Source organism: Notolabrus celidotus, chromosome 2 (assembly GCF_009762535.1).
Source record: "Notolabrus celidotus isolate fNotCel1 chromosome 2, fNotCel1.pri, whole genome shotgun sequence".
NCBI lineage: Eukaryota > Metazoa > Chordata > Actinopteri > Labriformes > Labridae > Notolabrus > Notolabrus celidotus.
This window is the reverse complement of record NC_048273.1, coordinates 36,844,486-36,867,922: the sequence shown is the minus strand read 5'-3', so window position 1 is coordinate 36,867,922 and position 23,437 is coordinate 36,844,486. Positions and strand designations below refer to the sequence as shown.

The window sequence follows — 23,437 nt, the reverse complement described above, 5'->3', positions numbered from 1 at the left end:
GCCACACATGTAGACGAGTACATATACAAACATAGACACATGTATCACATACTGTATGCATTCCCACAGACATGTCATGGCGTGCTGCTCACACACATCAGCAGCCCACACATGAACTCACATCATCCAGTAACAAAGAGCAGCAGATCTGAGCCGCTTCACAGGCAGCCGTCATACAGCACGGTGCTTCTGCATTCCTGAATACTGACCAACATGTAAAGAAATCATTCATTAAATGATCTGACATACTGTCTCTTTAAAAAATGAGACTTGGATTAAAGGGTAACAAACATTTAGTTTGAAATAAGATCCAAAAACTGCACAGTTCTAGTTCACTACCTTTATTAACAAAGCATAACAGGAACAAAATGGTAACAAATAATATATTCTAATGAACAATTTAAAGTAGGGGTTGGCAATTAATTTTCCCAAGGGGCCACATGAGAGACAGGGACTGTTTAGGAGGGCTGGACAAAAATCTGAACTCAACTCTGCTCAACATAAATTATAGCTGTTTATTAAAAGCAGCACATTTTTTGGTTTTGACTAGAAATTCAAAATATTTGACGTATCATGAAAACAGGCACTGTGAAAATACCAATATTGTAACACTCTTCCATTACAGATTTTAAAATGTGCACATCTTTGCATAACTCATCCTGTTTTGTCTCGTTGTGGCGGTTTAAATTTTAATTCTTAAACACAGAGATCTGTTCTCCACAAACTAAGCAAACAGCTTCACCTTTGAGTTCATAAAATAAATACTTAGCTGTCCATGTCCTGTTAAAAACTCTACATTCTGTGTCAATCTTAATTTTTTTAATGGGAGCGGACATCTTTGAGGGCTAGCAGTTAGCCTACTTAGCCAATCACAGACTGTATGCTTTGCGGCATGTAAGTTCACATGCTGCTACCTGCCACGCACGTACAGGACGGGCATGCGGCCGCACGTAAATAACAACAACAAAAAGTCGCCTTCAAAATAAAAGCATTTCACTGTCATTGGATGCATGGTGTATGCTTATTTACTGTACATTTTATTTCTGAATCTGATCATCCATTAACCTCATGCTGGCCAGTCAGGGACAGCCAAAGGGCCAGATGTGGTCCGGGGGCCGTGAGATGCCCAGGTCTGATTTAAAGGGTCCACACCTCACAACTATCAATGTTACTGTTAGCTCAGCACAGATATTGTGGTGACAGCTAGCAGGATTTCAAACTTAAGAACTACACAATTAAACAAAAACTGAATCTGGTTGACTCTGCAGAACGAGCTAGGAATCATTAGACAATTCAAACCTCCCCCATGTTACTTCAAATGACATTAAAGCTTCTGTGAGGAGTTTTTAGATGGTTGTAATACAGACTGTAAATTAATACTGACACCTCTTTATGACCTATGAAAAGAAAAGAAAACCATTAACAAGAAGAGTGACTATTTCTATGTAGTTCATTTTGATGTTTTAACTCACTGGCTGTGGGTAGGTGTCAGACCATGTCATTGATGGAGGTTGGAGGTTGTTTTTGATATTCTTTACCCTGTTGTAAACATGCATTTAAAATGACAATATATAAAAGGGCATTTTGTTAATGGTCTTTTTTGCTGTTGTAGGCCATAAAGATGCCTCACTGTTCATTCAGTCTGTTACAGCTGAAACTCCCCACAGGAGCTTTAAAGTTCATAACTGACCTGATTTTTTTTGTCCTTGAAGTAAATCTGAAACAAGTGGAATCATCTTAACCTTTGGGTTAAGTAATTAAATGTCAATATTTGTTACAACCAAGTGGAAAACCTCCGGTCTCAAAATATGAAGCCCATGCAGAAGTGTTATAAACTGCAATTCATTGAGCATCCACTTGAGGCTGGCTGCAGAAACACCGGAAACCACATACACACCCATTCAGAGAAGACGATCTTTACAGCAGAAATAAACATGTTTACAGCCTGGTTCAAAAAAACGGTTTAGGTCTACCTAGCTTATTTCTCTATCGGCACACACTGTACGGGGGGTGAATTTTTTTCTAACGCGACAGTTCAGAAGATATTAAGATTACAAGTTTTGCCCAAATAAGGGCATGACTGACTTGACTGACTGTTGGCTAGGAGGCTCAAACCCCGCCTCTTTACATCACACTCCTTTGGTTGATTTCAGTATTTCCAATATGGCTCCCGCCAACGATTAGCTTCAAAACAGCGCTCAGGAACAGATGGGTGACGTCACGGATACTACGTCCATTATTAATACAGTCTATGGTTATAACAGACGATGCCACTTGTTTGAAAACCCAGTGTACCCCTCATGACTAAGGCCAGCCGTCACTCACTGCTACCATGCCAGGGGGAAGAACAATGGAGAGACACAGTGAGAAGCAGGGAAGTTAAAAGACAACTGAGACAGAGTTATGATGCCTTTTCTTTTTTAAGAGGGCAGTTATTAAAGCAGCAGAGGCGTTAAATGACCCTTAAACAGCCAAGAAATATGGTGGAACAGTGTAATGTCTGAAGATGGCATGCTTGAAAAGGTGTATGTTACTGAAAACCAGAGATGGATACAAGATGGTCTTAAACCTAGAGAAGTGCCGCTATAATACAACTCAAATCAAGGTGAATATATCTCACATGAAGACGTTGACATTAAATGTATTAGTGCAGAAATCTTTTTTTGAGTGGAAAAATACTAATTGTTATCATTCCTGTCTTATTCTGAGACACTAAGCTTTAAAATACTGGTAAAATATTACTTAAAGGCCCTGTGAGGAGTTTTGAACTGGCTGAGAAACAGACTGAAAATGATACTGATGCCTCTTTATAACCTTCAATAGCAAACAAGACCATCAGCAACAACACTGACACCTTCTCTGTTGTAATTTTTAATGCCTGAAACCGCCCTGAGGGGGTAGGTGTCAGACCAGATGATGGACATCTTGCTTCAGAAACAGACTTTATTTGACTGTTTTCATGGAAAATAATCACATTGCCTGATAAAGTTGACTGTTAAAAGACAACAGGATGATGTTTTTTGTTGAAAACACTACTTTTGCATGTATAGGACAAGAGATAAGAGGTATCACTTTGTCCACAAGGGGGCGCCAGAATCGATACAAAGCAAAAGTTCCTCACAGCAGCTTTAATATGAGTTTTACCTGCTAATTTTAAGATAACATTTTTCTAAATATTATGTCTTATTTTAAGAAATGTTAAAAAGCATATTTTCACTTCTTCTATTGGCCGGTTTGTTTTGCTTATTTCAAGGTAAAAGTACCTTGAAATAATTCTTGTTTTTGGAGGGGCATTTTTTCCAGTATAGGTACATTTCATTAAAAAATCAAGGGTAAGTAAATAAAGGACTCTCTTATCTCTCTTAATATTCAATCTTGCGTGTGTCTGTATACTTCTCACCACCCCTGTGTGAGTCAGTGCCACATTGGGCCACCCCATCCCAAATAGCCTAGATACGCCCCTACCACTGTCACCAGGTAGGCCATGTGGTTCAGGCATTACAGTAACAGTAAGAATGGGGTCGAAGAATGTTTGATCTGACTGACTGCAGGACCAACACACTGAAAAACACAACCTAGAAAAGAATCTAGTGCTGGTTTTATATTTTTACTTTGTGAATACTCTCAGTGATTCATCTTTGATCTGATTTGTAGACAGATATTATTGTTATCAATTCAGTCAACTTTCAAATCCATTGTAACATTTAAGTCATAACTTATCCCTCAACTTGTACAGAACGGATAAAACATGTTCTTTGAGTCCTCGTGTTTCAGTGAACATTTTAATCTCTGATTCAAACTTCTTCTTTCATGATTTTCATTGTGAGGCTCAGAAATGATTTCACAAAGTGTAAAAATGTGAGGCTTCTCATTGTGTCTCCAACTTTTCTCCTCTAACAGTCTTACTGTATGATAATAGAGAGAAGTGCGGCGTGTTTTACAATGCTTCACATCAATAATTTCACACGTCTGCGTCAGAAGTAAGCATTTTTCAATTTTGAGACACCACTTCAATTGACTTCTTGAATAATACAGGACAGCAATTGAAGCAACATCGTATTTACCCCCGTGGAGATGATCGCAAATACTTTCGAACTATTTCAGCTGGGCATAAAGGAATCATGAAAGGCCTCACCGCTCCCCAGCGTCCCTTTGCGAGGGGAATGGAACCAGAGTCTTAATATCAAAACTTCAAATAGTTCCTGTAGAACCAATGCAATGGTGACGGGGCGGGAGGGGGAGTTCATTTACACTTTACTCACTTTCTTTCCTTTCATTCCTCAACCCTCAGAAGTGTCTCTTCTCTGTTACATGGAAAGTCAAAAGGAGGACTGAAGAGAGAATCTTTCTTCTTTTCTGTTTTTAAAGAAGCACATTCCCTGTGAGCTATAGAGGCTTAGAATGGTTAGACAATTTAATTGGATAAAAGGAAAAGATTAAAGAGGCCCTGACTCTGTTCCATAAATAATTGATTTCTAATGTATTTGTAGTGGCAGTGAGACGCCGTTGTTTGGGAATGGGGGATGTTGAGTGGCAGAACGCTTCAGATTTCCCTCAGTCTTTGCCTTCTTTGTTTTTTCACGGCGTGATATTGAAGCAGCATGAAAGGCAGAGAGGGAGCACACTTGCAGCTCAATTTGATCTTACATCGTCAGAAATCAAAGATCGTGCATGTAAAGAAGGATCGCAAGGAACTTTTTTTTAGTGGGAGACCAAACTTTTCACACTATGTTACTAAAGAATACGATTCTGCTGGTGCAACCCTTGCAAAACCCCAAAGGCAAAGCCGGCAACTGTAGCTCGAATCCAAAACTAATAAAAGAAGCACAAAATCCATTTTGGGACTTCAACTCAAGTTTTGTGCTTGGATTTAAATATCTGATAGGTATGGTGGTAAAAACACAACAACGCATACTGCTGCTGTACATGTTGTGGTTCAGTGTATTCAACACCAACAACACAGCCATGCTAACAGAATGATTTCAAACATTACTTTAAGAACAGAGCCCAAAACAAATTATCCTGCTCTACTTCACATCTGTATTTACTCTCTGTTTCATCCTCTCCTTCCGTGTTTATTTACTGTGACAACCTCAGAAAAGGTGGGGAATGGAGGGTATAGAGTTGTGGTAAGTTCTTCACACTTAATTAAAGACATAAACAATAGGTCAACGAGTGGTTAACAGCAGCAAATAAGTCTGTCGAACACATTAGGAGTGTTACTGCCAGCAACTCAACACCCAGAGGCCACGATTTGTGCGCTGTTTCATCTCTCCCCCTTTAGGTTAATCTACTTTGTTGCTTCAGATTGCCCTCCGTGCAGCCTGACAATGCTGTGGCCTTCGGTTGCCTCAGGATGACGGAAGAAATAGCTGTCATCACTGCATTTCAATCTCTGAATGCCTCTTTCCTAACCCCTGCCTTTAATCTCATTCCCAATGTCAGCAAATAGCAATCTGCAGAACTGCTGCGGCGATGGTAGAGGATGGAGGAGAGGCGAGCCTGTGCCACTAAGCATTACAGCTCGGCCTGTCAGGGCCCGCGGCGGCCGAACGAGGGGCTCTGAGTGTAGGTTACATGTTTTAGAAGCAGGTTGGCAGGAGCGACATGGAGGGGTGCCAGGGAGCGAGCAGGAGCAGAGTGGGGCGAAGGAGAGAGAGTGAAAAGAGGGGGGGAACAGGTGAGTGTGTGGGCAGCAGACTCTGTGTTCAAAGATGTCTGTGTGTTTATATTCTGTTTATCCGTGCGCACCCGTGTGCTTGCAACTATGTCTGCGTTTGCGTGCATGAGCATGCGGATGTCTACTCATTCCTGAGGTCAAACGCTCACTCACAAATGAAATCTAGCAACGTGAGTGCCCGGAAGCCTCAGCTGGGCTCGCACGGCAGCTGATCTTGCAAGCCTCAGTGGAGCTGTCTCAACGAGGCAGGATAGCAAGCGCCGAGCCTGGCGGGGGAGGAAGGGGAGGGGAGGGGGAGGATGGGGAGAAGGGGGAGGGGGTTGGTCACCTCACGTGAACTGCTGCCAAAAAGCGGGCTTCTGTCGCGGGGAAGAGAAGCCCCATGCTGGCACACTGCATCAGCTGAGAAACTAGAAAGCAGCATAGCGAGGTCAGCGGCAGTGCTGGGACAAGATAATGAGAAAAAAAAAAGGCAAAGACGGACCCATAAACTGAGCCAAACAAACTACTGCATGCCTTATGAAACTGCCCTCACTGCTTTAAATAGAAACAAATGTAATGAAGTATTGAAAACACCACGTGACCAATTACAAGCAAGATGATGACATCGCAGAAAACCTGCTCCGATCTCATTCATGAAGGAACAGATTTAGAGACTGTTTACACTGAAGTCTGCAGGGTTTTGTAGAATTTCACCAATGTGACAAATTTGTATTTGAACATTATTTACATGTGAAAAAGGGTCTTGGGAGTCAAATCCACAGCCTCACACTGACACACATATGGCATCTTGCTTCTAAAAAGGCAGCTATAACGGATCATCCGTGCCCATTGTGTTGTATAATCTAGTCTTTTGCAGTCGTACATTATAATCCACTGTAGGTGGTATGGTGATGCATGGGCTTTAGACTAGTTGCCATGTCACCAGACTGCCTCATATTATGCCCCCCCCCACCCCCCCCACCCCCCCCGCCCCCCCGCCCCTGGGTGGTAGCTGACCTGCTTCCACAGCATTATGCTCTTATGCCTCATAGAGATTGCAGCAACATACACATAAACACAGAGCACAGCCAAGCACAACAAAGAGGCGACACTTAGCGCCTGTGATTGGAGGAAATCCTGTGATAGTGAGTGAGGAAACAGGCCCTTCCAGCTAAAGGACCTATGAGTAAATTACTGACAGGGAAAAGAAGAGAGTGGCTAAAACTAAAAGCTGCCTAGTAAGACCAAACTGGAGTCAAAGAGTGTTGGGTCTTTTAATATTTGCAGAAAACTAGAATTAAGTAAGCTTCATGCAATATTACTGTGTAGTATTTTTATGTCGCCCTAAATCTTAAGAGTATAAAATAGTCTTTGTTTCATTGAGCTCTTCATTAAACATGACTTTTTAAATGTTTTTTAAAATACATTTTTATATAGTTATCTTAAAATTTAGCTTCACAAGATGCTCCATGACAGCTGGCTGCTCTTCTGGTCGAAAAACAAAAGACTTTTTCTAGTAAATTTACAACTTTATTCACACAATTTTACCACTTTATTCTTGTAAACAAATGAGTTTGTTCCCCAAAACCTCTATTTTTCCTCCTATAACATGTCCCTAATCCTGCGTCGTAGAATCATAGTGCACTGTAAAATCATTACGAAATATAACTTAATGACCCTTGACAGTTTTTTTTGTTATGTAGATATGTGTCTGATGTATAAATGAATTAATGATCAGGCCCCACCACCACTTAAACAATGTGTGTTACTCTGCAGGAACAATCTTAGGGAGACCAGGGCATCAGCAATAGGAGACTGTTCAGCTAAACGTAGGAAGACTGCATTTGGACAGTCTGCATTTTCAGTCAGAGCAGCAGGAAAATGGAACTCAATCCCGACCCACAGTAGAGACTGTACAAACCTCAGTGTTTTTAAAAGTACACTGAAAATATGGCTCAAGGAAAAACAATCATGTGATCATCTGAATGCATCAAATTAGAGACAATGAAATGTAATTTTAAATGTGTTGTTATTAGTGATGGACTGTGTTGAGTAGTCTATGTATTGTTTTAAATGCTAGTATGGTTTTTTTTTTTTTATCATTTGTATTGTACATTTGTTAACATCTTCCTGCCCAGGGACCACAGATGAAAATGAGCTTATAGCTAACTCTGGCTTGACAGTTTTTGTTTTGCATGGCCCCTGTCAAATAAACTAATAAATAAAAAAATAAAAAATAAAATAAGGGTTGAACGAAAAGATGAACAATGAAAACTGGATAAGCAAAAAAAGTAAGTTAAGTAAGTAGAATTAGTAATTTTAACAAAGTAGGAGCCATTTGCGTTGCATGTCTGCTAGCTAACTTGCATTAAGGCCTTTAGGACTCTGCCTGTTCATCCAAACTCAACAGAGAGTTTGCAGACAGAGTTATAAGTGTGATTAGATCTGTTGAGGTCAGGTTATAAACATATCCTGTATAAAGACTCTATGAAGTGACATACAAGAGATACATCAGACCAGCCAATGATGCGTGTGTTTATACATGAGCCAACTCATGTAGTATTACAGGTGACATATCATGCAAAATTGACTTTTTAATGGTTCTTTACCTGAAATATGTTTCCCTGGCATGTCTACAAACCCCCCGAGAATGAAAAAAATCCATTCTGCCCCTGTTCTGATTTCTACACCTTTCTGTAAATGTGTGTGAAACCAGCCGTTTCAGACCTCTGTGTTTTTGTTACGTCACAACAATATCCGGTCTGTCACGGAGTCAGAGCTCGGAGCTTGTTCAGCCCATAGACTGTATAAAATAATACTGAATCCCCCCTCCGTTTTTCATTACCTGCACAAATGTGTGCTAACAAGGAGCTTAGGAGGGAGGCATGCTAGTTGTAGGCTGTCTTAATAAACACAAAGGTCGGTTTTACTCCCCACGTCTGCAGATTTGAAGATCTAGTGGATGATTTTTATTTATCATGGATAAGTGCTAGCGCTAATTAGCATAGCCACATAGCTACATGTTCATAGCTGTAGCTGTAGCTGTAGCTGTAGCTGTAGCTGTAGCTGTAGCTGTGTACCAAGACACACGTCGACATACTGACAAATAAAACAACAAGAAACACTAAATCTGTGACCAATCCTTCATAAAAGTTCCTGCTGCCTTTCTGGTAGAGGTCGGTTTTACTCCCCACGTCTGCAGATTTGAAGATCTAGTGGATGATTTTTATTTATCATGGATAAGTGCTAGCACTAGTTAGCATAGCCACATAGCTACATGTTTGTAGCTGTGTACCAAGACACACGTCTACATACTGATAAATAAAACAACAAGAAACACTAAATCTATGACCAATCGTTCAGAAAGGTCCTGCTACAGGCGCCTCTCCGTCAGGATCAGATTCAGAGGGTTGAAGTAACGCGATCTCTGAGCAGCCGTGTATATTCAGCCAACATGTAAACATTAGATCAACTTGCTGGAGAGCCGAGGCACATCCACTTCCTGAGGGGGCGTGGTCAGAGGGAAAACAGACTGTTCTGAGGAGGACTGAAGAAGAGGGCTTTTCAGGCATGCCAAAATCTGATTTCAAAGTGTTTTTTTGAGCATAAACTTTAAAGACATGTTTTGGGGACCTCTTAGACCAATATATATTGATGAAAAAAGCGTGATATGTCACCTTTAATAACAAAGTCGGTCAGATAAAATTTCAACCATGATCTGATCTCATGCTGCACATGCTGCTGTTGAGATTCTCTATATCTAACGAGCTGTGTCAGCTTTAATGTGTGCGACCACTTCCAGGCAGAGGCCACCCTGTTTCTGTCCAGCTGAATGCTTTAATGTGAAGCAGCTGTAGATGGAGATGTTGGGTTAGCATTAACTGTAAGTCTGACGAAGAGTGAAGAGTAAACAGTAAGGACGACATCAATGAGAGGACCTGTGTCGTATCTTGACTGCCCGTGATGTGTAGATGCAGAAGGGATCTTCGTGACACTGGCTTGCTTATATAGTAATACGTTTATTACAAGAAAACAATACCAATATCGAACAAGCACCTGGAATGCTTGGGAGAACAGCTCTGCAAATCTGCTGACTCCCAGAATGCTGTTGACCAGCACCTTTTATAGATCTGCGAACCAATGACATAGCCTACTACCAAACCCAAACTTATCTTAACCTCTAGTTATTTATTATACTCTCCTTGGCTCTGCTGGCCTAAGGGTTACAAAACTTGTCCATGCAAGTCACTAAACAGGAAGGGGGTCTCAATCTAATTTCCTTGAGAGTCTGGGACAGCATAGGTTTCTCCTTGACTTGTTTTACGTCAGTTACTTATTTCCTATCAGATACTTCACCTGTAAAACACTTAATGATGGATTGCATGTGAGCGTTACTTCCATGAATCCTTGAAGGGAAGGTGGGCTGTTTGAATTCCACGAGGGAGAGGTGGGGCCTCTAATCAGAGTGATAACTGTTCATTTCATACATGAATTTATTATCACTGAATAAATGTCAACAATAAATATATTTTTAAAAAATGTAATGTGTTCCAAACACACAGAAATATTCTTTAATGCACAAATAAATCAGCAAAAATCTAAGAGTTAATTGATTTAATTAATTAAGGGAAAGTAATCTAATTTATTAAACAAATTAAAGGCACTATGAGGAGTTTTCAACTGGCTGAGAAACAGACTGAAAATGATACTGATGCCTCTTTATAACCTTCAATAGCAAACAAGACCATCAGCAGCAACACTGGCACCTTCTCTGTTGTCATTTTTAATGCCTGAAACCGCCCTGAGGGGGTAGGTGTCAGACCAGATGATGGACATCTTGCTTCAGAAACAGCCTTTATTTGACTGTTTTCATGGAAAATAATCACATTGCCTGATAAAGTTGACTGTTGAACAGAACAGGATGAGGCTTTTGTTGAAAACACTACTTTTGCATGTATAGGACAAGAGATAAGAGGCATCACTTTGTCCACAAGGGGGGCACCAGAATCAATACAAAACAAAAGTTCCTCACAGCAGCTTTAAGTGGTGATAAAAAAAAATGTTGAATATATTTTTTTTTTCTTATGGTAATAGTACAAGAAAAAAAATCATATCTAAAGTAAAGTTTTGTCCCTTTCTGCAATGATGCAGCCTAGATGGTAAATATGGACACCACTGTGTTTCTGATTTACTTATTTCACTTTAAAAACTCTCAGAGGGCTCAGTTGACAAGCCATCAACATGCACTTTGTGTTAAATTGATTTAAATATCACTGAAGGACTTCAAGTTTGAGCAACACATACGAGCTAAGCATTCAGGTGCAGCTGATGTGAGCGGGCCACCACATCACAGAAGCTGGCAGAGCGAGTGTCTGAGTCACAACAGACCTGTGGAGGGAACTAAACCAAAGAAGTTAACCACAGCACTTGCTAAATGAGTGATAACTGAAAACTGCAGGCCAGTCAACAGTGTGAAAGATGCAGGTTTAAGGGACGTCCCCGAGTTGGAATAGTGTGATCTGTCACGTCTAACCGTCACAAGGAACAATATTTTTCAAACATGCAGCATGAAACAGAGAAAGTCACCAAACTGAAACTCCTGTCATCAATTGAGCCCCAAATTAAAACACTGATAAAGATTGCTTAATGTGGTTAATATGGACTTGAAATGGATTCAAAATGCAAAGTTCAAATTCAATGTGATTAAAAAAGTGACCATTAAACTTATGAAACTCAGCGATTTATCACAATTTAGAAAATGTATAATTTGACAGCCCGAGTGGAAACACATTACATGAAGATGTTCCGTGCACTTCCTTCCTGTCTAACATTCAGCTGTTGCATGAAAAGGGGGCGTGTCTCTGATGCAATCTAATTCAGATAAAGTATAAAGAGACTGGGATTGGCCTGAAAACTGTACATTTAATTAGTTTGGGTTAAGGTCAGATGACTGCATACAAGATGTGCCCACTGGAGTTAAAGAGATTTTATTTAAGTTTCTCAATGATTTCAACATTAACTTCATGTTATTTTAACTTTAAAGCTCCTTTGAGAAACTTTCTGTTAAAGCTGGGGTTGGTAATCAGATTTAGATCCACTTTTTGTTATACTGGTTAAAATGATCTTTATGTTCTGATGGTAATCAATACAAAATGTGTTCTTAAAAAAGAGTGAAGAAAAGCTGCTATCTACAGCCGGAGTAAACCTGGGAAAACACCAACCAATCAGCCTTTTTTGGGTGCCAAAATTTTAAACCATTCAAATCCCGTCCTGCCGTTCTGCCCTCCTCCTGCGCATTCATTTTCCCGGCGTGCACTCCTCCGAGTCTCCGTCCCCTGCCTCTGCTTCCCCTGACTCTAATGACTGCCCCTCTTGCTCGACCTCGGGCCTGTCCCCTCTGACCCGATGAGGTGCTTTGCTCAGGACTGTAGTCCGGATCAGAGTCTAAAAAGCTCTCACCACGGGGCTCTGACAAGCAGAAGAATGAATGCCATTTACTAAATCCTACAGAAAATATATATTTATTGTAGCGTCCGTCCGGATGCTGTAGTGATGACGAGCCGATTCGTGAACACATTGAGTTTTAATAACCGGTAACTGTCAGCCGTGATCACAACAACCAACAAAACAACAATCAATGTTTGAATGAATGAAGAACTTCTCCTCTCTCCAGCTCACACACTCTACACCAGGGGTGTCAAACATGCAGCCCGCGGGCCAAAACCGGCCCGCCAAAGGTTCAAATCCGGCCCGCGGAACCACTTTGCAAAGTGAAGAAATTACAGAGAACACATTAACTGGAATTTTTCAATGAAAGTAACTACTATTTCAGACTTGTCCTCTGGGGGTCACATAAAATCATAGGAGTAAACCAAAACCTGAACAATGCTTTTTTTCTTAAAGTGAGAAGGTAGATTACTTGCTACTTGCAAAATTCAGTTGAGATCAGGCGGCAACCTCTGGTCTATAAAATATGAGTCCAATGTGGAAGTGCTAAAAACTGCAGTTCATTGAGGATCCACTTGAGGCTGGCTCCAGACGATCTTTACAGTAGAAATAAACATGTTTACAGCCTGGTACAAAAGACCAGTGTAGTCTGTATAGCTCATTTCTCTATCGGCTCACACTGTAGGGGTTGAGTTTTTTTCTAATGCGGCAATTTGGAAGATATTGAGATTATGATTCTTCCAATGAGAGGCACAGCTGACTTGACTGACAGGCGGGAACACTGTAGTTGTTGGCTAGTCAGCCAGCCTCTTTACATCACAATAGCTCGACAGCAGTCGAGCAGCATATTGTATACAGTCTATGGTGCTGACTGAGTGAACCAGAAGCTGAAAAGCTTTTTTTTTTCAGGACTTTTTTTCTCAAAGTGATAAAATAAATGACTTGCTGTTTGCATAATCCGATTGAGATTCATAAAGATTTTTTTGGGCACTATAAGATGATCCACTAACTACTAACACTAGCACTACACCGCTGCATACAACACTGTCCAGCAAGCAAACTGTTCATGCTGGAACTGAGGAGTCCAAAATAGTCAACTTTCCCTTCTTCATTATTATAATCTATCTGTTCTTTTGCAGTAAACATTACACTCTGTGACAGGTGAATGGATAACCTGTGTGTTTGGTGTGTTCGCAGCAGGTTTCAGTGCTTAAAGAGCAAAAGCCCACTGTGAGACTCATCATGGCAAAAAAGACCATACAAACATATTATGTTATGAGTTTGCTGGTCCGGCCCACTTCAGATCAATTTGGGCTGTGTGTGGCCCCTGAACTGAAATGAGTTTGACACCGCTGCTCTACACCTCTCCTGATGCCTTCACTGACTGTCAACACTGTAGGAATTAAGAACATCTACACTGAACACGTTTAACAAACAGTAGAGCTGTTACAGTATTATATGTGTTATAACTTTTCTCCTGATATCGTGTCACCAGTACAACTGGATAATGCTAGAATGACAGTTGTGAGTACTAACAGCAGCCATGTTTGTTTACGTTTTTAACTTTCACTATGAGAATGTTTTGGTGAGGACCTCGCAAGTCAGCGGCGGTCGTGCATGTGAGCGGGGGGGGTCGTTTTGGAGGAGCTCTGATGGAGGAGGGGAGGGGTTAGATGGAGTCATGAGGACATGCTACATTCAAATTCATGCTAGTTTTCCGAGACTGCCAACCCCAGCTTTAATGATGAGCCAGTGGACAGACTTTTAATCTCTGCTCATTTTGTCTTCTACACGTCTGAGTTGTGTTTTCTGACAACAAACCTCATCCTGCTTTCTTTTAGCGGTGAGATGCATCACTCTTTGAGAATCTGTGCAGTGGAAAATGTAAGACAAAGGCTCCTTTGGGCTGACAGCGGCGGTTACAGACAGTAAAAATAACTTGAAAGAAATAATCAATCTTCTTGCTGATAGTCTGGTTTGCTTTTGTGGGTCATAAAGAGGCATCAATATTAATTTCAGTCTGTTTCATAAGCAGCTAACAAATCCACACAGCTTTAAACTGCACGTAATGCATGATAACAGTCTCACATGCACATGTATCATCATGTGAACAGGAGCCATTGTTTCCTCTCTGTATACACACTAAATGAATGTGACTATCAGCACACCTTCACAGACTTAATAGAAAATTGCTCTCTATTAGGGGAGACGCTTGGCCAAAGGCGTTTGGAGACGGTGGAGGTGGAGTGAGGAGGGGAAACAGGGTTGAGGGGTGGTGGAGGTGGAGGTGGGGGGCGTCTCTTTAAACCAGCAGAAAGGTTTTACTCTGACACACATCCCACTTGTTATGACATGCAGAGACACATCTAAAAGCAAACTCCTAAGAGGTTGCTGAGGGCGACCTCAGTAATATGCAAATGATCTCCACCAGAGTATCTTAGACAATGCACAAAGCTGTCTAAACTGGAAGCTTAATACATTAAGTTAGGATGCTCGCTCGTGGTGGAAAGAAACAAAAGCAGCTCTGTGTGAACCTAAACTTTTCACTGACCCAATTACCTCAGCTGATCTGCTCTGACTCCTCTGGCCTGTGCTGTTACTGGAGCTACACTGTCATTTGTGTCTCTTCCAAGATTCCTCATGAACATTTCATGCAAGGTGTCTTATAAATTATGAGGGCTTCTTCAGCTGACATTATGAGGAGAAAATGGCAAAGGCTGCTATTCTAGGGCTCTCATCACAAACACAAAGGCCAACTCAAACCAGGAGGAGAGGCTTTCCCGACAGCTCTGAGTGCTGCGTGGAGTACAGTATGCCCAGCTGAATCTCCACTTATATCCAATCACTTCTCTCTCTTTCTTTCTCTCTTTCTTTCTCTCTCTCCTCCGTCTGATAATGACATTACAAAAACATTTATGGCACTGCTCCAAAGCCCCTCTGGAAAAACACTCTGTATAAATATTGATTGGATATTAAAATTGCACACTTTTTCTAAATTCTATACAGTGGAGTCGTCTCAGATAACACGGAGGAAACCTCAACTTGTCATCCTGGTATTAAAGAGGAAATAAAAAGGGATTCTCTGCGGCAGAATGAACTACACGGCATACGTATCATTGCCACTAATTGTAAATAATGCAAAGCATCTCATCCTTTCAATTATTCAGCTTTATGTCCCGGTTTTGGTTGACAGAAATGTAGTGATGACAAAATATTGTAAGTTCCTGTGATGCACAAATGCCGAGGCATCTGTACTGCAAGCTGAGTAGCTGTGTCTTATTAGATTTCCACAAACACAGTACACCTACGCACAACCTAAGTGGATTAAATATGACGGATGATGACATTTGGAGAAAAGGCTCTTTCAGATTACTCAAATCTAATCTGGAACTCTAAATCAGGACTAATCAGTTGCTTTTCAAAGAAGCTTCAATCATGGGAGGAATTTTTGGCTTGCAAAGTGGGTTTCTCGCAAGAAAAGCCGTTCTTTTATAGTGCATCATTTTCAGGTTTTTTACAGTTTGCATTTGAGAACGGCGGCTTTTTATGTGCCACAAAAAAGCCCAAAAAGATGTGAGTGGGGAAATTGTGGGAATAGAGTTGTTATAGAAATAATGTTGTGTAACTAAGAAGCTACAGATGAAGCTCTGTGGAGTCTAATGAAAAGCTTCCTGTGACATAACAGAGCAGGGATGTAATGTTAATTCAATTCAATTAAACCCCTCTGGACCAATGAAAAGCCTGTATAGCTGTTTGAGATTAGGAGCTCATCAAAGACAGTAGTGACACCAATAAAAGTTTGCTATAGGAAGACAATGATCCAGTCCAGTAGTGCGCTACAGATCGCAGCCCCACTTTGATTAATCTTGTTAATTACTAGCCCTGGGGTCTCTACAACGACTAGCCCTCTTCCCCTCTGTAACCCAACAAAAAGGAGACTTGTGCTCCATTAGATTCTTTGTAATTACAAAAGTCTCCTGCTTTGGGACTGATTCTCCCACAGCCACCGGATATAGAGAGAGGAACAAGCTAGACTAAAGGCGGTTTTAACATTAGTGTGGCGGCTATATGTACATTATTCAGCGGGGGAGGACGAGGGGGCTCTGTGGATTTGCAGAGCAGCGTGTGCTTGCGCTTGAACTCTCTCCTAATGAGTCCCTGAAGTCACCTCAGTAGAGGCCCCTGCCCTCATCATCTCTGTATCTCTCAGTTAATTCAGCTGTCGCCTTGTTTAACCACAAAATGACCCTCCTCTCTCCCTCCCTCCCTCCCTCCCTCCCTCCCTCCATCCTTCCCTCCACACACCGCTCCATGAACAGCCAGCCGCTGTCAGCTGGGGACGCACACGCTATCCCTAACTTGTCCGGGCTACCTCGGCTCACATATGACCCATTTCTTCTCTCCCATGTCCTTGTTTTACCAGCCTGTCCGCCTTACAGTTTGCAAATAACAGGAGGTGCACGCATGGTATAGCAGAACGCAGAGTTCATGCCAGGTTTGCATCGTGTACGCATTCACCGAAAAATTAGGCCAACCAGGCTTTGAGGGCCATCTCTCTGTGAAATGACTACACTTTGCTTAAGCCAGCAGATCCATTTGACCTATGTCTAATGTGAACCAATTAAGGACTTTACATCAGTGTGCAAAAAATGTGAAGCCGAATATCCTTTAATACCAGTTAAATACATGTCCCTGTAGCTATAATACACCTACACATGCTATCGTGGTGTGCTGTGTGATTATGTGCCGATATAAAGCCTGTGCCAGAGTGCCATTGAATGTATTGAGTGAGGTATCTAATGGGCATGGGAACTAATTCCAGGGCAAAGGGGATTAAAGGCTAGAGGAGAGACAGCAGCAGAGCGGATGGAACTCGCTGGCAGCAGAGGGTAGAGAGGGCGGAAAAATAGAAATGAAATATAAATGCACAGAATCCTTGCCTTTTAAATCCTATTTTGTGAAATAGTATTAAAAATTGGTATTTTGTCTAATCCTGGCAGTTATATTTTGATTTTTTTTCAAGTGAGAGAAAAATTAAATATCCATCGCTTCAGAGAAATACAGTAAAAAAAACACCGCTGGACAATCAAAGTAGACAAAATCAGACTGTTTCATCTGTCCAAAGCCTTTATCTCCCATTCTCATTATTTCCTGAGCAGGAGTTGTGCCTTATCCTTTGATCACACTGATATATATTTTTAAGACTTTACCTTGAGGACTGTTTCCCAGACTGGTAGATACGCTGCTGTGTCTACACTCGGATAAGAGGCACTATGAATACAAGGTTCAGCCCGTCTTCAGCACTCACACCTGCTTTCTGATCTTCCAGACCATTTTCCAAAACCATACTTCTTCTAGTGATAGAAAACGTACTTTGTGGGTCACTGGTAGGACTGCACGATATTAGGAAAACATGCGACATGCGATAACGTTGTTGAATATTGCAATGTCGATATGACTTGCGATAAATAAACAAATATTTAAGTGTACAATGTTAATGTATTTCTGCTTTGGATTTGCTGCTAACAGACCCAAAACAGTGAGTAGCTGATACAGACACTGGGGAAAAAAAGATAAGCATTATTTCAATTCAAACAACATGGTTTTATTGAAGAAATTCCCCCTGGCTACAGCTGCTATATTATCAATTAACCAAATTAGATTTAGTCTTAGTCTTTAGACAAAAATGCCTGTTACAAAAAATCTAAATATTTTAGTCTTTGATTTTTGTAAAAACATCTTCACTCTTTTAATAATTCATGTAGTCGATCAGATATCGGTATCAGGGTTATACCAAGTGTTCAAATCGTCAACATTTCACTCTTTTAACACTTTTGTTTGTGTAATATCTTAAGTTAAATGATTTAGTCTGTCACTGCATCAACAGTCTTGATGTGACTGTGAAGATATTTTGATTCTCTTGATTCAAATAAAAATGCCGTGAACGCGCTATAAGGGCTGTATTGCACTTTTACGACAGTCCCTGAATGCACCTGCAGGGGCACTGGACAGACGGTCAGTTCACGGCACTCTGAAATGTTTCTTCTGCATCTTTGTTGACAAGGAGTTGATCCAAACTTACTAAATGTGTCTCATGTATCACCAAACTGGAATAATCAAGCTGTAGAGGTGAAGCTTTTCACTGTAATAGTGGCAAAAACTTCAAATATTAAACAGACACCCTCCAGTTGTGTCTTTGTCACTAACGCACACCGGGGGTAAAAATCTTCAATGAAGATGAGACAGATGCATGGAGGTGAGGAGAGCTGGTTCATAAAGCACACCTGCTGCAGGTAGAGACCAAGCTAACACTGAGCCCCTCAGATAATAACTCAGCCTGTCACAGCTCGTCATAAACAAATGAGTCGTTGACAAACATTTCACCTTGTAGGCGTAGGGGGTGGGCATATAGGGCAGTAGGGCTCCATCTGATTGGCCAAATACGCTGTCATGTATGGCAAGGCAAGGCAGCTTTATTTGTATAGCGCATTTCATACACGAGGGCAACTCAATGTGCTTTACATTAACACATTAAAAGCATTGGAGACACTCAGACAAGCATAAAAGAGCACAATTAAAATGACAAATATAATAAAAAAGAAAAGAAAAGGAAAATTAGAAATATATTAAAAATTACATTCAAATTTTAATTTAAAGTGAGTTAAAATAATCTAAGATAGGAAGGCAGTGGCAAATAAAAAAGTCTTAGTCTTTGATTTAAAAGAGGTGAGAGTTGGAGCAGACCTGCAGCTTTCAGGGAGTGTGTTCCAGATATGTGGTGCATAATGACTGAACGCTGCTTCACCATGTTTCCTTCTGACTCTAGGGACTGAAAGCAGACCAGTACCTGATGACCTCAGAGGTCCAGATGGTTCATAAAGTAGTAGCAGATCAGCAATGTATTTTGGGCCTAAACCATTCAGGTCTTTATAAACCATCAGCAGGATTTTAAAGGCTATTCTCTGACAGACAGGAAGCCAGTGTAGAGATCTAAGAACTGGAGTGATGTGGTCTACTGTTTTGGTCCTTGTTAGGACTCGAGCAGCATGTAGAGGGTGAATGCATGGCACACGGAGTACAATTTATTGCAGTTCAAGCAGTCTTTTGCAATGTGTATATCGCACATGTTGATATTGCGATGACAGTGAATTTTAGATATATTTTGCAGCACTAGTCACTGGTGTGATAATTTGACTTAACTTGATTAATTTGTGAATACTTCAAAGATATAGTAAAATATTCAGGTTGGTCAGTAAAGGCCTCGCTGTATTATGCCACCTCAAGTTGTACTCTAAGTAGGTCAACTGAGAGCACTGTTACAGTCAGATGGTAAGCAGGGAGGAATTTGTGGTTATCAGCTCTGCTTCAAGGATAGCTGAAGGCCGGATAAACAACACCCACACACGTCATAATTATAATGCACGGCTGCCTATCGAAACCCAACATCCTGGTCATATTATCAAAAAACACAATATTAATTACCATTCTATGCTGACGACACGCAGTTATATTTCTCATTTGACACTAAAGATACAATTCAACTAAGCAACCTTCACATGTGCATTGCAGATGTTAATAACTGGATGGCAACCAATTTTTTTACAATTAAACTCAGAAAAATCAGAGATAATTATTAAAGGGGACATATCACGTTTTTTTCATCAATATATATTGGTCTAAGAGGTCCCCAAAACATGTCTTTAAAGTTTATGCTCAAAAAAACACTTTGAAATCCAATTTTGGCATGCCTGAAAAGCCCTCTTCTTCAGTCCTCATCAGAACACTCTGTTTTCTCTCTGACCACGCCCCCTCCGGAAGTGGATGTGCCTCGGCTCTCCAGCACGTTGATCTAATGTTTACATGTTGGCTGAATATACACGGCTGCTCAGAGATCACCTTACTTCAACCCTCTGAATCTGATCCTGACGGAGAGGCGCCTGTAGCAGGACCTTTCTGAAGGATTGGTCACAGATTTAGTGTTTCTTGTTGTTTTATTTATCAGTATGTAGACGTGTGTCTTGGTACACAGCTACGAACATGTAGCTATGTGGCTATGCTAACTAGCGCTAGCACTTATCCATGATAAATAAAAATCATCCACTAGATCTTCAAATCTGCAGACGTGGGGAGTAAAACCGACCTTTGTGTTTATTAAGACAGCCTACAACTAGCATGCCTCCTTCCTAAGCTCCTTGTTAGCACACATTTGTGCAGGTAATGAAAAACGGAGGAGGGGTTGAGTTGTATTTTATACAGTCTATGGGCTGAACAAGCTCCGAGCTCTGACTCCGTGACAGACCGGATATTGTTGTTACGTAACAAAAACACGGAAGTCTAAAACGGCTCGTTTCACACACATTTACAGAAAGGTGTAGAAATCAGAACAGGGGCAGAATGGATTTTTTTCATTCTCGGGGGGTTTGTAGACATGCCAGGGAAACATATTTCAGGTAGAGAACCATTCAAAAGTCCATTTTGCATGATATGTCACCTTTAACACCAAAGCAAAGCCAGGGATAACCTGATTCCACATATCATATCAAGTCAGTCTCTGTTATAGGCTCTGGCACATTCCCCCTCTGCCTGTTGACACTGTGGCAAAAACGTTAGTGTGGTCCATAGACTGTATAAAATATGGACGTAGTATCCGTGACGTCACCCATCTGTTTCTGAAGAGCTGTTTTGAGACCAATCGGCAGCGGCAGCCATATTGCTTCTGTCAAGCCAGTGTGACGTAAAGGGGCGGGCTTTGAGCCTCCAAGCCAACAGCTGCAGTGTTCCTGCAGGCAGCTGTGCCTCTCATTGGAAGACTGGTAATCTCAATATCTTCCAAATTGCCGAATTAGAAAAAAATTCACCCCCCTCACAGTGAGAGGACATCGAGAAATGAGATTCAGACTACACTTGTCTTTTGTACCAGGCTGTAAACATGTTTATTAATGCTGTAAAGATCAGCTTTTACATTCATGTGTATGTGACTTCCGGTACTTCCGGAGCCAGCCTCAAGTGGATCCTCGATGAACTGCAGCTTTTAACACTTCCACATTGACTCATATTTTTAGACCGGAGGTTGCCGCTTGGTGTGGTCTCAGGCTGGTCTTGAGAGTGGGGAAATTATGACAGTTAGCGGGCACAGACGTGAGAGCAGGCTGAGGAGCTACTGGACTCCAACCATCCCTGAGAGGGAAAAGTACTGATCCTTCAAGGTGAACAGGAAGCATCAGAGTTTGAATTCTAAGCTGCATAACCACCTGTTCACTATACATTATCAGGGCTCTATGATTTCCTCGTTCATGGAAATTGCCCAATAAAAATGTAATAAAAACACCGGCTAAGTCTACAAAATAACTACGTAACTCATTTCTTATTCCAAAACACAGAGCTGAACAGTTCCCAAAGGACTCCTATGTGTCAGGTGACAGGCTTTTTTAAACATTCTACCAACATACTGTTGACTGTCGTCACTTGTCACTTGTCGTCCAAAAGCCATGAGAAAAACAGAGGAAGACACTGTGCTGCTAATGCTAGCCAGGCCAACCTGCACTTACTTTTTGCATTTCATTAACGGACATTTTATCCACTGACACAAAAAGCACACACTATATGTTGGTAAAATAAGTGTAAAGGGTAAAAAACAGAATTCTAAAAAATGAAAATGGAATAAAAGAAAACAGATTTCATAGAGTCCTACATTATGCCAGATACTTGCATGAAAGCCAATAGAGCATGCAGCTTTAAAAATAACATCTCTTAACACAACCGCCAATCTAACTTCCCATGTTAGTCGGCAAAACATAAAAAAGGCAACATATAAGTTTACCGCTGGCTCCACCTGAAGCCCTGAAAAGTTCACAGTCGCTCCTAGAGGCTAAATTATCATCAGACAACAGCTGATGGGTTTCAAGACTGGGGACACTCCCACCAAAACAAAGTGATCCAAGGTTTACATAGAAAAGGAAAAAGCCCACGAGATGACAAAGCAATGTTTTGGATAATAACACACAGGTTGACAGTAAAGTGATGATGATGTTGTCAGACCCGTCTCATGCAGGGTCTTTATGAGTATGTGTCTGTGAAGCTGTATTACATGTGAATCAAACAGTGACTCATAGGCTAATTTTAGCCTCTTCACTTATGAATATTATGCTGTGAGGTGACTGCTGCTGTGTCAAAAACACCTGCTGCACAGGACGCAACACCATGTTTGATAGAATTGGTTAAATACTAGAGTTAGGAAGACTGACTTCATTTTGAAGCAAAGCGTTGAGGGAACAACCCCGATGAGAAACACAGACCAGACCCTGTTCATTATAAGAAGAAAAAATTCTAACCCATAAAATGTGGTTGTAATAAACTCTTCACAACTTAGAAGAGTCCAAATTTAATATTTTACTTTTTACCACTTCATTTCTTAAATGAGGTTGTGTGCTGCCGTTCTTTAGACAGTTGTCTCTTGTAAAAGTTATGATGTAAATCAGAAGGCTTCTTCGGTTAACAACTGTAGACTGTGATAAATTAAAGACATAAAATGGACAATTTGACATTACTTATGTTCTGCCAATTAAAAAAGTTGGTTCTTCATGCATTCGGTCCATCATTAAACGCTCTTTTGCTCCACTAGAAATGTTATAAAAGCTAAACAAATGGTAGTGACAATGCTGCCGGGCTAAACATACAGACTTGAAGGCTTCGGCAGGAAATGAAAGTCACATTTAGTTTCAGTTTATTCATTATGTGGAGCAAACTCTCATCACCATCTAACATCATATAAGAAGATGAGCCTCCTATTGACACTTTGAAGCTAACATTTGTCAACCTACCTTTTTGGTCAAGTTTTTAACTGAGTTTTATTCTTGTAACAGTTTTATTACACCTTACTTTATTTATTTATTCATTTATTTATTTAAGTCACTTTTTAAGTATAGCATATTATTTTCTTTTAATGGTTTAATATTTTAGTGTTTTATTTTCTTATTAACTTATTTTATTTTGGTGAGTTTAATTTACTGTGTTGAGTTTTAACATCTTATTTTACCTCCAGTGCTTCTTCATTTTTTTGCTTTCTTCAAAACTTTTTATTGATTTATTTTATTTGTATTGTTTTTATTACTATTGTTGCATATATTGTGTTCTTAACCTTAGGATTGTGGGGTGGGTTTGGGGTCTAGGCTAGGGGTGGGATCTTTTACTTAATTTATTCTATTTGAAGTTGTTTTTATGTACAGCACTTTGTGTTACAATGTCATTGTATGAAAAGTGCTTTATAAATAAAGTCTGATTGATTGATGGATTGATTGATTGATTGATTGATTGATTAATTGATTAATT

The 23,437-nt window shown here is 40.6% G+C and overlaps 1 protein-coding gene across 2 annotated transcripts in view; it reads right to left on the bottom strand.

The window, feature by feature from the left end:
- lpp (LIM domain containing preferred translocation partner in lipoma) overlaps positions 1 to 23,437 on the bottom strand; it is a 297,770-nt gene that overhangs the window by 66,437 nt on the left and 207,896 nt on the right. The window lies entirely within an intron of this gene.